Source organism: Papio anubis, chromosome 12, assembly GCF_008728515.1.
Source record: "Papio anubis isolate 15944 chromosome 12, Panubis1.0, whole genome shotgun sequence".
Lineage (NCBI taxonomy): Eukaryota > Metazoa > Chordata > Mammalia > Primates > Cercopithecidae > Papio > Papio anubis.
This window is the reverse complement of record NC_044987.1, coordinates 89600863-89619899: the sequence shown is the minus strand read 5'-3', so window position 1 is coordinate 89619899 and position 19037 is coordinate 89600863.

Sequence of the window (19037 nt, the reverse complement as noted above, 5' to 3'; positions counted from 1 at the left end):
TATTTTTCCATAGTTGACACTGAAAACTTTTTTTCATGTTGATCCTTGAATTCTTTTGACATCATTGTTCTTGAATAGCTTTTTGCTTTTTGACATGACAAAATATACCAGGCTTATCTTGTATTTTTCCTGCCCAGGCTGAGACACGTTATTTCTCCAAAAAGCCTGGGTTCTATTTAGTGGAAAATACGTATTTTAAGACCATACTTTGGGTACTAAGTATGCTCATTATTGCTGGTTTTCTGGCAGAAATCAGAAAAAAATTAGGATTTAATTTAATTTAATTGATTTTATTATATCTGTGTCTTCCTTCTCCCATATTGCCCCATCTCTAAATCTCAATCTTGAATGGAACCTGCATAAAAACTAATTTGTTTTACTCTACAATACATATACACCAGGCTCAGAGTAACAATGTCAACATTACCACCAAATGTACAATTACTGAAACAAGTTTGGGTTTTTTTGGTAGTTCATTTTATCCGTTAGTTACATCCAATTCAGAGTGACCCGACAAATCTCAGTGTTTTAAAGTCATTTGAAAGAGTTCATTTCTATGCAGTTAAGGTCATCAACTCAGTATATAGCTAAGTTCACTTGTTTCTGTCATTTTGGTTTCAGTATCACTTTTTAAATTAAATTAAATTTTATTGAAAATCAGATAAATAAAACTCCATATTTTCAGAGAAGCTGAGTTTTTATTCTATCCTTTCTACCCTGTGTTCCCTTTCCTCCTGTAGATAATACTTTTTGTTGTTGTTTTTGGTTACATGTCATTTGTTTTTCCTTTTTTTCCATTTTAAACATTGTTTTAGATATTAGCAAATGAGCATATATATATTTTTTTTTTTTTTTGAGACGGAGTCTCGTGCTGTGTCACCCAGGCTGGAGTGCAGTGGCTGGATCTCAGCTCACTGCAAGCTCCGCCTCCCAGGTTCACGCCATTCTCCTGCCTCAGCCTCCGAGTAGCTGGGACTACAGGCGCCCGCCACATCGCCCGGCTAGTTTTTTGTATTTTTAGTAGAGACGGGGTTTCACCATGTTAGCCAGGATGGCCTCGATCTCCTGACCTCGTGATCCACCCGCCTCGGCCTCCCAAAGTGCTGGGATTACAGGCTTGAGCCACCGCGCCCGGCCAAGCATATATTTTTATATGCCCTCTTTCTTGGATAAATGGTGACATACTCTATATACTTTTCAATAACTTATATTTTCAGTCCCCCATAGAAATATATCTAAGATATAATATTAAATTAAAAAGAAAGGTACAGAATAATATGTAAATACAAAAGTACAATAGTTTTGTGAAAATTGAGAATAGAGAAATATTTATATATGCTAGTATGTACATGAGTTTGAGTAGAAGGCAGTACCAGAATATTAATGTGAGTATTTAGAGGGAGAGGAACTTGGGGTGGGGCTAGGCAGAGTGGGAGACTCTCACTATTCATTTTGAACCTTTGTATACTGTTTTTAGATTTATGGTGTTTATGGATTCAGACTCTGCTGGGTTCAGGGGCTCAAGCAACATGAATAGAGTACAGTGTCACCTCTCCATCCCTTACCTTTTGTGTGTGCTTGCATTCTCAGCAGTCTGAAGTCAATTCCTTATTTGCTCAGCAACTTTAGAGATGTTAAGACAAGCCTTTCACCAACTCCTGGATTTCCATGATTTGTCTGAATAATGACACATCCATTCCTGAACCATTCACTGTGAGATGTTGATAGAGAGATGGTATGCTTTCAGTTGTCACATCTTTACTCTTCGAGTCAAGGGTGTAGACAGAGGGGAAGAAGTTGTGCAATGAAATTCAGTACACCATTATCAGAAGTGAAAGAGGTATAAGAAAGGTTAAAATTAGCAGTTGTCCTCTCTGCCAGAAGAGGGAATTATTTGGTCCAAAGTCAATTTGTCTGGCTATTCTGGCAGGGCTGCCTATTAAATATGTCATTGAACGTAAAAATCATGTAACTAGTACATTTTCTGAAAATTCCATTTTCACCAAACAACTATATGACTGTGATTTGATTTCTGATATTATCTGCCTGCTTAATTTTTAGTTATGCTTGTCTTGCAACTGAACAACTTCCTTCTAGTGCATTTAGGTATACTTTGAATGTGATTAGTGACAGCCTTCTCAAGTCAAATCTACTGTAAGAGTTTTAGATTATGTTGGTGCAAAAGTAATTGCGGTTTTTACCATTACTTTTAATGCAGAACTGCAATTACTTTTGCACCTACCTAATATTAGGAAAGGTAAGGACTAGAATCTGCACTACGGTAAATTACTCAAAGTAATATGATCCTGGGAGGGCTCTTTTCACTAGTGGTAAGCAGATTCTGCCTTTCCATTTAGCTCCTTCCTCCTTCAATGGTCTTAAAATGGTGTATTTCCTAATATAAATTGATAAACTGATTTTTAAATGACAAGTCAGACTCCATTTAAACTGGCAACTCTTTAAGGGCAAGTTAGTTCTCTAGAGCCTAAGCATTTCTAAGGAAACTGATAAAATATAATTCAGAGGACAACAAAACCAAGGATCTTCTTCATCTACCAATATATTATTTTTCTTTTCCAACTTTTATTTTAGAATCAGAGGGTACATGTTTAGGTGTGTTGCATGGATGTTTTACATGGTGCTGAGGTTTGGGGTATGATTGATCCTGTCACCCAGGTACTGAGCATAATACTAATACGCAGTTTTTCAGCCTTTACCTCCCTCCCTCTCTCCACCCTTTAGCAGTCCCCATTGTCTATTGTTCCCATCTTTATTTCCCTGTGTAGCCAATGTTTAGCTCCCACTTATAAGTGAGAACATGTGGTATTTGGTTTTCTATTTCTGTGTTAGTTTGCTTAGGATAATGGCCTCCAAATACAGCCATGTTGCTGCAAAGGACATGACTTCATTCTTTTTTTGTGGCTGCATAGTATTCCATGGTGTATGTGTGCCACGTTTTCTTTATCTAATCCACTGTTGATGGGCCCCTAGGTTGATTACATGTTTTTGCTATTGTGAGCAGCACTGTGATGTATATACGAGTACATGAGTCCTTTTGGTAGGATAATTTATTTTCCTTTGGGTATATATGCAGTAATGGGATTGCTGGGTCAAATGGTAGTTCAATTCTTAGTTTTTTGAGAAACTCCAAACTTTTCTCAACAGTGGTTGGACTAATTTGTATTTCCACCGACAGTGTATAAGTGCCCCTTCCACTGCCTCACCAAAATCTGTTATGTTTTTGAGTTTTTAACGAAGACCATTCTGACTGGTGTGAGATGGTATCTAATTGGGGTATTGATTTTTATTTCTCAGATGATTAGTGATGATGAGTATTTTTTTTTTCATATGTTTGTTGGCCACTTGTATGTCTTCTTTTGAGAAGTATTTGTTCATGTCCTTTGCTCACTTTTTAGTGGTTTGCGTGTGTAAGTTCCTTATAGATTCTGGATATTACACCTTTGTTGGATGCATGGTTGGTTAACATTTATTGTTCCATTCTGTAGGCTGTCTCTATACTTTGTTGATAGTTTGTATTGCTGTGCAGAAGCTCTTTAGTTTAGTTAGGTCCCACTTAATCATTTTTGTTGTTGTTATAATTGCTTTTGAGGACTTAGCCATAAATTCTTTTCCAAGACTGATGTCAGCAAAGGTATTTCCTAGGTTTTCTTCTAGGATTGTTATAGTTCGAGGTCTTACATATAAGTTTTTAATTTATGTTGAGTTAATTTTTGTATATGGTGATAGGTAGGGGTCCAGTTTCATTCTTCTGTATTTGCATAGCCAGTTATTCCAGCACCACTTATTGAATATGGAACGTTGTTTTTTTTGTGTGTTTTGGTTGTAATGTCACCTTTGTTGTTTCTGATCATGCCATTTGGATCTTCTCCCTTTTTTTCTTTGTTTAGTTAACAGTCTATCAATCTTGTTTATTCCTTTACAGTGTCAACTTTTGGTTTAATTTTTTTTATATGGACATTTGCATCCTAGTTTCATTCAGTTATTCCTTGATTTTAGTTATTTCTTTTCTTCTGCTAGCTTTGGGGTTTTTTTTTTTTTTCCAGTTCCTCTAGGTGTGATGTTAGAGCCTCAATCTGAGGTCTTTTTAGCTTCCTGATATGGGTGTTTAGTACTGTTAACTTTTCTCCTAACACTGCTTTAGCCACATCCCAGGGATTTTGGTATGTTGTGTTTTTATTTTCATTAATTTCAGAGAATTTGAATTCAAATCTATCTTCTTCTCTCTCAGGAATGCCAATGAGTCATAGGTTTGGTTTCTTTATAAAATCCTGTATTTCTCCAAGGTTTTGTTCATTTATAAAAAATTCATTTTTCTTTATTTTTCTCTGAGTTGATTTGAAGAACTGGTCTTAGAGCTCTGAGATTTTTTCCTCCCCATGGTCTCTTATGTTGTTAATGCTTCCAACTGTATCATAAAATTCTTTTAGTAAGTTTTTCAATTCCAGAAGCTCAGTTTGGTTCTTTCTTAAAATGGCAATTTTGTCTTTCAATTCTTGGATCATTTTACTGAATTCCTTGGATGAAGTTTTGGATTTCCTCTGGATCTCAATGAGTTTCCTTGCCATACAGATTCTGAATTCTATGTCTGTCATTTCAGTCATTTCAATCTGGTTAAGAACCACTGCTAGAGAGAGAGAGATGACCCCCCCCCACCCCACCATGTCCTTTCCTGTGCCTTAGGGGAGCCCCCTTCGATCACTGGTGCGGCACCTGCATTTCCTTTGTTAGGTGTTCTAGGATGCAGGGCTCCCTCAGGCAGAGGCTGTGGCCAACAGACTGACTACATCCTTCCTGGACCAGCCTTGTGGAGGGAGGCATGCCCTGCTGCCATGCTAGTCCACAAACCCATGTCTCATTCTTCTCAGTGTTCTGAGAGTGGGGGCTCTTCCCCTGCTTAATTGCTGGTAATAGGTCTCAGCTTGGTACCCCTGAGCTATATGCTCTAAGCCTGGGGCACTGGAACTAGACCTATGGCTTTGTCCTCTGGCTCCTTGGGGTCAGGTACTGGCTGTGCTGAGGGAGCTAACGTGCTCCCAGGTTGCGGGGAAAGCACTCAGACAGGGCCGCTGGCAAAGCATTCATTCTGGCAGTGGAGGCTATGATGCATGCACACTCTTGCATGAGCACACTCATGCAGGGGCCTTGGGAGGGGCAGGGAGAGATGTGCTGCAGAGGCATGATCCAGACCCGTGGGAGAGATGACCCTGCTCTCTCCTGGCCTGGTGATCAGACGGGGTTAGAGGTACTTGGATGAAGATGGAGAACCTTGGGGAATGGATGCCTGTTACTGCATTTTGCTGCAGCTGCTTATCACACAAACTCTCCTAGGTTCTGCACAGGCTGGAGCTCTGTCTCCACTCTCTGAGCAGATACCCCTGCCAATTCTAATGTGTATGATGGTTGTGGAATCTCTGGTAGTTAAGACCATAGAGGTCTGCAGTGATCATGGGTTTCTTTGCCATCACTTCACTCTCCCCTTCCCCTTAGGAGCTTTTGTTTATTCTTTATTCTTTATTAGTTTACTTATCTTACCCTTGATTCTAACTTCTGAATATGTTAAAGAAAATTTTTGTCTAATGTATACTATAAATGTGTTTCCAAGTCTTAACTGTAATTTTTATGAACAATTTTTTTTTTTATTTTTGTTTTCCTTTTTTTTTTTTTTTTTTTGAGACAGAGTCTTGCTCTGTTGCCCAGGCTGGAGTGCAGTGGTGCAATCTCGGCTCACTGCAACCTCCTCCTCCCGGGTTCAAGCCATTCTCATGCCTCAGCCTTTGGAGTAGCTGGGATCACAAGTGTATGCCACCATGTCCAGCAAATTTGGTAGAGATGAGGTTTCATTATGTTGGCCAGGGTGGTCTTGAACTTCTGGACTCAAGCAATCCACCCATCTTGGCCTCCCAAAGTGCTGGAAGTATCAGCATGAGCCACTGCACCTGTCCTTTTTATAAACGAGTTCTTATGTAGTCATGTGACTTCTCAATTGTTTTACCTTTCCCGTTCTCAGATTTTTGAATGCATTCACTGTTTTTTTTCTTTGAGAACACTGATGATTTCATATTTTGAGTGTTTAAATCTTAGATCTCTCTGGAAATGATTTAATTGCTACAAACCAAGTAGGGATCTTAATATATTTTCTTCCTAATTGGTTACCTAATTGCCACAACATCATTTATTGAACAATCTATTCCTTTGACTACATACTTGAAATACTCATTTATCAAATGGATTTGCATCAATTTTTGAATTCTCTCTTCCATTCTGTAGATCCGTATGTTTCTTCTTTAGTCCCTAAAACTAACTAGTATAGCTTCTTACCGTATCTATTTATCAGGGTGAGCTTATCCTTTCTCATTTTCTTTTTCATAATATTCCTGGCTTTTGGTATATGTTCTTTTTTTCCAGTTGAACTTATTTGTTGTACAGAGAGGACACTAAAAAACCTTTGCTTGTTCTAATCTGTGTTTCTTCACACATTAACATAACAACTACATGGGTTCATCTCAACTGGGTACTAAACCTTCTAGAATATAACTAACTGGCATATATACTCAAAATGACAGGTGGTGGAAATCTGGGAAATTCAGTTTCCATATATATGGCCTCAAAAAGGAAATAGCAAAATCATGCAGATAAAATTCTAGAGGCATGGATGTTTTCATGTAGGCTGTCAAAAATCTTATTCTTGTTTCTACATGGATAAAACCAGTCAATATCTGGTAATGATGAAGGATCCCATAAAAATATTTAAGATTGATCTCTGATTTATTAACTAGGATTTTTCCTATCTTCTTCCTCACCTCTCAAAATTCATTTGGCATAATCAAGTATTTTTAAATTTTGCATATTTTTCACTTGACATGTTACCAACCTCTTTTGGACTCTTCTACTGTGTTGGCACTAAACTTAGAACAGTTTCCTTGGGAATCTGATGCCCTTTCATTTCACTTCCTAAATATTGACAATCACCAGTGAAATCCTAAAATCTTATTTTTCCCCTTGGATTTTGTACTAGGTTTGATTTTGTTTCTTATTTACATTTTCCGTTATAGAGAAAGTGACAGCAAGCATGTTGCTGTGAATGCTTAAGCTCCACACCCGCCTTTTATAAAGTTGATATTTTAGCGGATAGCTGTTCAGCCCAGAGATACTTCAGAGTCAATAAACATTTTTAAATAGCTTATTAGAATTCTTAATCTTGGTAATCTTCTAAGGTATATATCATTAATCTTGTTTAACAGAAGAGTAAACAATCTAAAGAAGCTGAGGGGAGAGAAAACAAAAGGTATATTTATTGTGCACCTATTATATGCTAAGAATTGCTGAGTGCTTTACTCCATGGGGGTGGTGACCATGGTCACTGGTCATGGTTTGTTTTGGTCACCAGTCTATCCTCAGTATCTGGCATGTTGCCTGGGACATAATGCTTGCTGAATATTATTTGCTGAAAGCTTGAGTGAACATCCATGCTTCCAGGCTAGATAGCAATGGCTGGTGAATAGCGGGGCTGTTCTCCCTGTTTTGGCATGTGTGTATGTGGTGCAGCCACATTTGTATACTTGTGAAAGAAAAGCATTAATGAAACTGGATTACTTTAAGCTCTTGTGGCAGATCCATCTATTTTCGGTGATTTTGGGATACCCTAGAAGAATTTTTATTTTCCAACCATTAAGTTTTCACCTCTGCAGTTTTTAGTTCCTCTATGTTAAGGATGAGGAAGAGGCATCAGCAACAGCCTATGGAGAAATATTTCTTATTCTAGAAGGGAGTACCTGGAATGTATGTTTCCCCTTGTAAAATGTTGTTGCGCTAACTTCTTTAACACTCTAAAGCATTATTCTTTTCTGCATTGTTTGGGTTCAGTCATAGACCTACTGCCGCAGATAACATAGTTCCATCAGGGGAAACCGTGTTTCATATCTTCCAGTTTCAATTTATATTTTTGTGGCAAACCAAGGCCTGAGTTTCTGTTGGCATTAATGATGTGTTATCCACAACACTTCTTTCCATTAGCAGAATTAATAAAGGGTTGATTACACCTCCTCCACAAAGCCACTCAGTTTTTCAGTTTTTCCATCTTCACTGCTGCATATGCCTGCGACACAGCTCATGATTAATCACTCACTTTCAGAATATAGGGCTGCTGTCTTTCTCAACCCTGGAAAACCCGGGTAAGGTTACTATCATTTACCACACACATGGAAAGGAACATCAGAATAGCTTGAGGGGTTCCTCCAAATCGGAGATGATTTTTCACAGAAATGTATTTTAAAATTTGAGAGCAGTTGTGTGCCTTTCCTTCTAAACTGCAGAACGATTTAATGTCTTTTTAATGTGAGAAGCAATTTGCATTGTCCTGAAGTGTTATAGCCTTTAAACCAATCATGAGATTGCACTAGGCTCCATTTCCTTGCAGATCTCATGTGCTATAGTAATAGTGAAGGAAAAACAATATTCATTTCTCAAACACTGTTGGCTGTTCCTGTCGCAACTAATACAAAGGTTTGGCTTTTAATTTGTTGTTGGTTTCTGCAAAGCACGAATTATATTATTGGTTTTAAATGATGAGGTATGCTATTATTTTAGATATGTGAAGAAACAAGACTGTGGTGTGCAAATTTAATTTTAAATCGCTTGATTAATTCATTTTAGTGGCATGTAACAGAGACTATTCTTTATTACACTGAAATAAGCCAATTTACTGTAAATCACTTTAACAAATGAAATGCCCGAAGGTACCTTATAAACTGCAGTACTATTTTCGTTGTAGTGAATATAAATGAATCAAAATGCAAATTTCTAAGGCGGTTTAAAAATGTTTCTAGTAGCATTTGTATATAAATCATTGAACTGACTTTCATAGTTGATTATATTCAGCCAGGATTTTGTTTGTTTACATTTTTCTTCCCTCAAAGGCTGACAGAGATCTGAAGTTGCCAACCATTTTGAATGATAGATTGCCTTTCATTTGGTTGGTAAGGAAGGTTTCAACATGCTTCATTCTCACTGGCCAGAAGGTAACTTTAGTTAGAGGGTGGTGAAACTTTCAGGAAAATCTGAGTTGGCATATGCAGCCAATGCAACATGAATTTTTATACCAGATGTGAGAATTTTTGATATATTCCTTTGAGTAAGAAAAGCAAAACAGACAAGCATGTAAAGAGATTTGTTGTATATACCCAGAGCCATATCATATGGGTATGTACCTATATCTCTCAATATTTAGAGATAAAATTATGTAGAGTTATAGCAATGCAAAGCAATGCAAACATGCTCATTGTTAACATGAGTTTCCTGGGGAGTGGGGTGGGTGCAAAGAAAGCCAAGAAAAGAATGAAAAGATAGAAAATTCTGCTCTGAAAAGCAGATTTCATGTTTGTAAAAATAGGCATGTTTCATTTACCATTTGGATTATTTTTAGAGAAGATAGAAATAAGGTACAGTGGAAGCTCTTCTCCATTTATAGAGCAGTAAGTAAATTAGATTTCTTTACATTTACCACATCTTAAACACTAAATATTAAATAAGGCAACTTGCAAATTTGATTACATCATTTGAAAAAGGAATATGATTTTTTGTAAAGTGAATGAATAATCAACCACCTTAATTATTGTGTATGAAGTGGCAGGCAGAAACCACAAAATAGATAGGAGTGATTATTCATTATAGGACTTTATCTTTCCTTTAGTCAACAAGCAATTATTTAGCACCTATTATGGGCAAGGGCCTGCCTTAGGTGCTCGGTGGGCTCTGTAGAAATAACACAGTGCAAACTTCAAGGAATTTATAGTATAATTGGGTAGACCAACAATCAACTAATGTATAGCATGTTTGCCAAGTGAAAAGGGGAAGAAAGAAAAGCATTCCAGGCAGAGACAATAGCACGTGCAAAGCCTCAAAAGTGAAAAAGAGAATGGCATGGGCACGGACTTATAGAATGGAATACTATTGGACAATATGGAGGAGGAAAGCTAGCTGGACAGAAGAAAGCTCGAGAATATTAGGAGACAAAATTAAGGTAGATCTGGATGAGGTTGTATAGAGGCTTGGTGGATGTACTGTGAAGAGTTTGGGCTACCTACTACAAGTAAAGAGGTGCTCTAGAAAGTATTAGCGCCAACATGACATGATTACATTTATCTTTTTAGAAAGATGACTCTAACGGCAAGACAAAGATTGTATTTGAAGAGAAAATAATGTGAGGCAGTGAAACCATTTAGGAAGATTTTGCTGAAGACAAGTACGAGAAAATAAAAGTATTTGGAAGAGGAAGGAGGTATTGTCGCAGAAGATATAAAGGAACAATTGATAGAATATAGTGATTAATTGATTGTTGAAAGAGGTTGGTCAAGAATGTCAGGAGTCAAATATGCCTCCAAAGTTTCTAAGAATAAAGTCAGTGCAATAACTAATTTTCCCCATTAACTCTATGAGAAAAGAGAAGGGCTTAGATTTAGAACATGCTGATAAACAGGCCAGTTCTAAACATAAAACTATTTTTAATTGAATGTTTATTATATATCAGGTAAAACACATTATATGCACTGTCTCTTTACTAATATACATTTAATATATATATGAGTACCAATTATGTACCTGAAAATGTTTTAGACATTATTATATTTTTATCTTATAAATGGAAACAGCAGCTTAAAGTTGTTGAGGAACTTGCCCATGGCATCACAGTCAATTGATGGTGGGGTCAGACTAGAATATAGATTTGTTCAGCTCTGTAGGTTAGGCTTTTCAATAACCACACTGTGTTGTCTTTTTGATGTTATGTAGGGTGGGTAGGCTCCATGTTTCCCAGCAAAGCTGGAGACATACAGCCCACCTGGTTCTACATTTATTTCAGTGCCTCTTGAGTGTCTCTAAATAACATATTTTCATTGATACTTTTTCATTTTTCCAAGCTATGGATTTTTCTCTATTAAAGATAAAGATATAATTATTTCCTCTCCTACCTTGCTACATATATGTAACCTTTTTATTTCCCATTCTGCCAATACAGTGATGATTTAACTTTGGTTTAATTTACTTATTTATATATTTTGAATGTATTCCCTAATCACAACTGCACCATGTGGAAAACTTTGATTACTTTTATTTTACTACATAATTTTTACATTTGTCTTCTTTTGTTTATTTGCTTAATTTTCTACGTACTTATAATTAATCCAACTTCAGACTATCCACCAACTATCTAGAATGCTTCTGAATGCATTATATTCAGTTTTCTATTTTGCCTTCCTAAAGATGTTTCTCCTACATTCTTTTAACTTATTCCTAAGGAACTGGATTGGTTCCTTTTCTGCCAGGTATATCTCTGACAACCTGGGACCTTCTTTCATGATCATTGTGAGATGCCCGTTACCTCTTCTCTGTGTTGTATGACCTGTTTCTGATTTTGCTTATCTTTTTAATTCTCATAAAAGACAAATTTTATAACAATTTTGCATGTTTAAAAATATTTATTTTTTCCTTCCCTTTTAAATAGTAATGTGGCTTGGTAATGAATTCTAGGTTGAAAATCATTTTTGTTTGGAACTCAGAAAGGATTCTATCGTTATTTAGCTTGCAGTGTTGAGATTGAGCCACTTGGAATCTCATTTTTTCTTTTTGGCAGCTTGAGGGATCTTCTCTTTGTCTTCAGTATCCTGAAATTGCACAATGATGGGATTTTTGTTTATGTGTGGGTAAGTGGGTGGTGGTGGTGGGGTTCTTCTCTCTATGTAGTCTCTCTCATTCCTTCTTTTCTCCCTCTCCCATTCCTTCCTTTCTCCCTCTCCCTTCCCCCTGCATTTTTTGGTTTAGGAGCTTTTCTTAGATGTGTGTAATCTGTGACTTTTTGTTCAATTTTAAGAAGGGGAATTAAAAAGCTAATTAAAAATATAGGAACATGATGCAGCTTGTCAACTGAGAGCTCCCTTGCAGGTTGCTCTAACTAGGCCTTTTGAATGAGGAAATGCTGATGTTTGTATCCTCTAGGGCTGGGGAGATTCTGCAAAGAAAAATTTTCAGTCTCCTCCTTGGAAGGTGAAGTCTAGCTGATAGCCTCTGTGAGCCCAGTGGGATATAGATCTTTATTTTTAGTAAGGTGTCTTTTGAGGTTAGCTGTTCTCAGTGACTTCAGTCAAGAAAGGAGGTACCTCTATTTTACCTTTCTCAAGACTTAAAAGAAAAAATAAAAAGAAAACAAAAAAGATATTTTGCTGGAGCAGAGCATTGCTAGTTTCCTGGCTATAGAGAGTAAGTTGGGATCTAGGACTTACTATAATTCCCTTTTTGAAGCCTTTCCCCCTTTCCACTAATTTTCATGATAACAGATACTACCAATTTCTGAGTCTTTTGGGGGTCTGGAGTGTATGGCTACCAGCTAAGGATTCAGTTTTGTTATATCTGCTGTATTATTTATTTTTCTTCTGCATTATATCTCCTCCAAATTTATCTTTGTTCCTTTATGTTTTTTAGTTTTTTTTTTTTTTGGGGGGGGGGGATTTGGTCCATTAAAAACATCTCTCTACTATTTTAGTAGATTTTTGATAGATAGTGACAGTAAATATGTATATTCACTTTTCCATCTTTACCTAGAAATCCAAAAAATGCCAAGAAACTCTTTTGTGATGCTGTTATGCTTTTGATTCCATTTATTTAGCTACTTTCTCTTGTGGCATCCTGTACTGAGATGAAGAATCACTAGCTAGAATACACTCGTCAAGGGCGGATCACCTGAGGTCAGGGGTCGAGGCCAGCCTGGCCGAAATGGTGAAACCCTGTCTCTACTAAACATACAAACAAATAGCTGGGTGTGGTGGTGGGCGCCTGTAATCCCAGCCACTCAGAAGGCTGAGGCAGGAGAATTGCTTGAACCCGGGAGAGGTGGAGGTTGCAGTGAGCCTAGGTCAAGCCATTACACTCCAGCATGGGTGACAAGAGCAAGACTCTGTCTCAAAAAAAAAAAAAAAACAAAAAACAAAAAAAACAAAAAAAACACTCGTCTAATGAACTGGGATAGCCATGTTTTATTTTTGTCTCTGCCATCAGTTGGCTTTGTGACTGGAGTGAAATCTCTTAAACTCTTTTCCTTAGTCTATGTCTCTATAAAATAGAAATTATACATTATGCTCACAGGTTATTGTGACAATAAAATCAGATAACTTGGCAGTGTTTTGTAAAAGGGCTTTAATGTGCTCCATAAATGCAAACTAATCAAACGTGAAGACACCTAAGTGCTCTTTATGGTATAAACCATGCCAATTTATAAACCTTTTTCCCCAGAGATTCTTTTTTTTCAGTGCCTGATTATTTTTGTTGCTCTTCCCTGAAACATCTCTTTCTTTTTCAAGAGCAGCCTACTGCTCTGCCCTGCGCCAAGAGGAATGAAGTGATTATGCTCAGCTCTTTCATGTCAAACTTCTGCCAACACCTCTCATGGCATTTCTTCACTACAACATAAACAATGAAGGAATAAATTCATCTTTAGTTCATTATGTCTTCTCTGTTTTATCTGCCTTGGAGTATTCCATCTGGTTATCCTAGTTGAGGGATTTTTCCTTGTGCCATCACCAAAATTGCAAACCAAATGATAGTGTGACAGTACCTATCAGCAGCTTGTTCCAACTGCTAAACAGTGCAATATATTTGCTTTACTAGCTGAAGAAAAAATACTGACAAAAAAGGCCTGGATTCAGTGACCTATGCCAAAAATTGTTAGGAGCAGAAAAAAAAAAAAATCGATCACTTGCGATTCCCAGCAGGCAGCAAAGAATTCCAAAATAGCTGTTCTTCTCCTGAACTTTCTCTGAAAGATTGTCTCTTGATTCTATAGCATCAGTTCCTGAAATGTATGTGCCAGAGACATGATGCTTGTGCACCTTTGCTAAGGTGTTTCTCTTGAGGCATTTGATGGTTGGAGGCTATAGTTTCAGCAATATAGAAAGAAAATGAGATGGATTTTGACTTCTGGATTTGGCTGAATAATTGAGACTAGCATAGCCCTCCAGCTTTAAACAACTAGATGGATAAAATATATGGAACATTATATTTTTGAACTTTGAGTAATAGACATTCCAGAACTCTTATCCCTTAGAAGGGAAACAAATAGAGTGAGTCCTAAAATCACTTTGGTTTTCTGCCAGAGAGACATCATTTTCTGCTAGGATGAACAAAATGATCCCACTGATTTGAGAACACAGAGATCACAGTGTGAAGAGATGAGGCAGCTAGGATTTGCAGGACGGACTACAGGAGAGGAAAGAGCTAGTCACAGAAAGAACTCCAGAAATCTGCATATGGGTTCCCTTGAGTCTGATGCTAAATACAAATCCATAGATCGATACAGTGGAAACCAAAGAGGCTGGGAAAGATAATTGGGTAATATGGTAAGAAAGTTCTGATTACTTACACAGAGCTGAAAGATGTTCAAATTTTGACCTGCCAGAGCAGAGAGTCCTCATTTAACATTGAGGACATTGCTGTAAGACCCTTCAGGAAGGTCATACTTTAGAAGTATGACCAAACTTGTTCTGATGTAAAGGCTACTGAAGACCTTCCACAACAAACTGAAAAAGAAGCTTTGAAAAGATCAAAATTATTGGCAAATAAATTAACTGCTTGTCAGAACCATGTCTAACACCATTTAAAGGCTGAAACAAAATCCAGTATTCCAAAATGTAAAATTAGCAATGGCCAACATCCAGTAAAGTATACTAAAACAGTAAAAAACTTTTGAACAGCTATTATTAATAATGTTTAAAGATATAATGAAAGACATGAAAATCACAAGAGAATTACATTAAAAAACTCACAGCAGAAAAATGCATTATCTGTAATATTTATTATTTGAAAAATTAGGGCAAAATGAAGATTTTTTTAATAGATAAACAGAAGTTTGGTCACCAGACACTATACAATTTAATATTGAGGGAAAATGTTATCAGATTAAAATTTGTATGTATATAAAACGAATGAAGACTGCTAGAAGCAGTAAATAAGAGAGTAGAGATCAAATCTTATTTTTAATTTAAGTTTTGTTAAAAGATAACTGTTAAAGACAAATTATAATAATTTATTGTCAGTTTTATGATATAAATAGAAATAAAATGTATGAAAACAAGGATAGCAGGCTGATATGGAAGTATAGTAAGATTCTTATAAATAAAATAATATAATATCATTTAAGGTAGACTGTGTTAATTTCAAGATGTATATTATAAACTCTAGTACAACCTCTAAAACAATACAAAGAGGTATAGCCAGTAAATGCAACAGGGGACATAAAATGAAAACCAAAATGTAATCAATAAATTCCAAATGACAAGAAAAGGGCGGGGGGGACCCAGAAAACAAACTAAAAGGGAAATTAGGAAATAATATGAACGGAATGAAATAAAAACACAGCATAGATAAATTTGTGAAATGCAGCTAAAGTTGTGTTTACAGGGACATTTTTAGCTTTAGTTGCTTATGTTAGAAAAGAAAGGAGATTTAATTGATAATCTAAACTTCCACCTTAAGAAGCTAGAAGAAGAGTGAATTAGACCCAAGGTAAGTAAAGGGAAGAAAATTGTAAAAACAAGGATAGAAAACAATAAAATATAAAATGAAGAAAAAAGTTACAGAAAAATCAATGGTACTAAAAGCTAGAGTCTTTTGGAAAATAACAAAATCTGGCTAGACTGATCAGAAAAAAAAAAAAGATAGAAGATACCAATTATCAGTTACCAGATACTAAAATATGAAAAGAATAACAAGGTAATATTAGGAACAACTTTGAGCTCATAAAATTAACAAATCGATGCATTTTATTTTATGTAAATTTTGCTTCAGTAAAGATGATTTTAAAAAGAAAATAAACAAGTAATTTTAATTGCTGTGTTTACTGAGATCCTATCTAGGTATTTGTCATAGATCATCTCACTAATTTCACAAATTATGGTATAACTTAGTGGTTTGGAGTATATACTCTATATACCAAGACTATCTGTCTTTGATCATGGTTCTGTCACCTAGTAAGTGTATGACCAGGAAAGTTATTTAGCCACTAGAATGTAAACCACATTGGCAGCGAACTTCTGTTTTATTCATCTAGAAGAGTTCCTGTCACATGGTAGGCATCCAGTAAACATTCGTTGTTAAACTCCAGTTGACAGATGGGGAAATTGTGGCAAAGAAGAGATTTAGTGACTTTCAAAGATTGCCAGGAAGAAAGAAACTCAGGATTGAACTCCGATCTGTCAGATTCCAGAACTAGTGTTTTTTTTTTCTTCTGTTGATATGGCAGACAAATGAGAAATAGTAAAAGGTTGCCCAATAAGTTACTATGCATTTTCTATTTAATTTACTTATAAGAAATGAAAATTATGTATATTTCTTTTTATTATCAAATTAATTCTTGGAATGGTTACCTCTCTCATTTTAAATAAAACTTATTGCAGGAGAAAAATAAAGCAGGCATCATATTTTTCAATACTTCTATTAGGTGCTGCTGCTGAAATTGTGCAGTAAGAGCTCAGAATGTAAGCACTGACTGCACCAGAGATTTTCTAAGGCAAAAAAACAAAACCCAAGTTAAGAGTTTTGATTTCTTGAAAAGCATGCTGTTTTGACTCATATTACACTCATCTGATACAGGCCATCAGAGTAGTATGTTATTAAATCCTATTCAAATCCATTTTAAAATATGAAACACATGCTCAGTAGCTGGCTTGGCATTTGAATAAGGGATGAAATTGAAGAAATAAGATTAACCTCGATGTGTCAGACATTTTGCTGTTATTTCTAATTTTAATCTTCACAAGTGTGAAGACTTTACAATGCACAACCACAAATCTCATTTTAACCAACTGCATAGGGTGCAATTGTATAGAGTTATAAGGCTAGTAAATAATACATCTGGGATTTTATGTTAAGATCATAAACCATAATCATGATGTACCTGGTGTGTTTTGGTTATTTTTTTTTTCTTTCTAATAAGATAACTCAATTGAAGCCTGACTCACCAGGAATAAATTAAAACTCATGAATAGCCTCAACTATATTTCTTCAGCTCTTAGTTGCTTCATGTTACAAATGTTTTCTTAAACTTTATCATAGAAAATTTCAAATATGTAAAAGTGAGAGGCTAATACAGCACGCTCTCATACAGTCATCTCTCAGTTCCAGCAAGTATCAACTTGTGGTCAACATTGTTTTACCACAACTGCTATACTTGTGCCTACTTTCTCACACCTCCAGTAATCATTTCATTTTTAAGACTTTTTGTATGGATTTCTAAAAGATAAACAGTTTTTTTAAAAATCAAAATTATATCATTATCAAACCTAGATAAAAGTAATAAATAAATTGATACATACTTAAATGTATAGAATATACCTCATAACATATATGAAAATGTGCTAAATGGATAATTTAAATATTAAAGTTAATACCATAAATTTTAGAAAAAACTATAGGAAAAATATTTATGATCTTGGGCTAGATAACAGTTTTTTAGAGAAGGCACAAAAAACATAAACCACAAAAGACAAAATGACAATCTAGTCTTCATAAAAATTAAAAATGTATTTTTCAAAAGACAGTGTTAACTATAGGAAAAAAGCTATAGGCAGAAGGCAATATTTTCAAAATTTATACTGATGAAGAAATTATATCAGAATATAGAAAGAAGTTTTACAACTCAAAAATAAAACAACTCAATTGAAAATGGGCTAAGAGTTTGATAGATATTTCACAAAAGATACACAAATGGCAAATAAGCATATGAAAAACAGGCTCAACATCGTTAGTCATCAGCAGTAAAATGCCATTGCACAGCCAATAGACAATTATGATTAAAGAGACTGCAATAACAAGGATTGGTGAGGATGAGGGGTAACTGGAACCCTTCAACATTGCTGTAGGGAATATAAAATAGTACAGCAACTTGAGAAAACAGTTTACCTGTTTCTTATCAATTTAAACATACTCTAACATACTTTCCAGCAATTCTTCTCCTAGGTATTCACTCATCCATAGAAACTTATTTTCACATGATCACCTCTTTAAGGACCTATCTCCAAACACAGTCACATTCTAAGGTACTAGGAAATACAGCTTCGACATATGCATTTGCAGGGAGCAGGCATAGTTCAGCCCATCCATACACTTTCATGCTTTTCTAGGGTCCTCTGACATGTAGTGCTGCAGAGCATTCAAAATACTACTTATTCTCTTTTTAAAATTAATTTTAATTTTAATTTTAAGTTCCAGGGTACATGTGCAGGATGTATAGGTTTGTTACATAGGTAAATGTGTGCTGTGGTGGTTTGCTGCATCTATCAACCTGTCACCTAGGTATTAAACCCAGTATGCATTAACTATTTTTCCTAATACTCTCCCTCCCCCAACCCTGCTCCTCAACAGGCCCCAGTGTCCATTCTTTCCCTCTCTGTGTCCATGTATTCTCATGGACTCCCACTTATAAGTGAGAACATGTGGTATTTGGTTCTCTGTTCCTGCATCAGTTTGCTGAGGATAATGGCTTCCAGCTCCATCCATGTCACTGCTGCAAAGGACATGATCTCATTCATTTTTATGACTGCATAGTATTCCATGGTGTGTGTGTGTGTATATATATACACCACATTTTCTTTATCCAGTCTATCATCGATGCAACTTTTTTTCTTAAAAAAAAAAGAAAGAAAAAAAAGACACACAGTAACCCAAATGTTAATAGAAACATTATTTATAATGGCCCAGAATTAGAAATAACTCAAATGTCCATCAATTGGTGAATGGATTCAAAAATTGTGATATATCCATAAGGAAAAATATTACTCAACAATAAAAAGGAAATGCAGTACTGATTCACAAAGCAGCATAAATAAATACCAAATGCTAAATGAAAATAAGCCAAGACACAAAGACTGTACTCTGTATGATCCCATTTATAGGAAATTATAGAAAAGGCATATTATAGTGATAGCAGATCAGTGGTTGCCAAGGACTGGGACTTAGGAAGGAGATTAGCTGCAGAG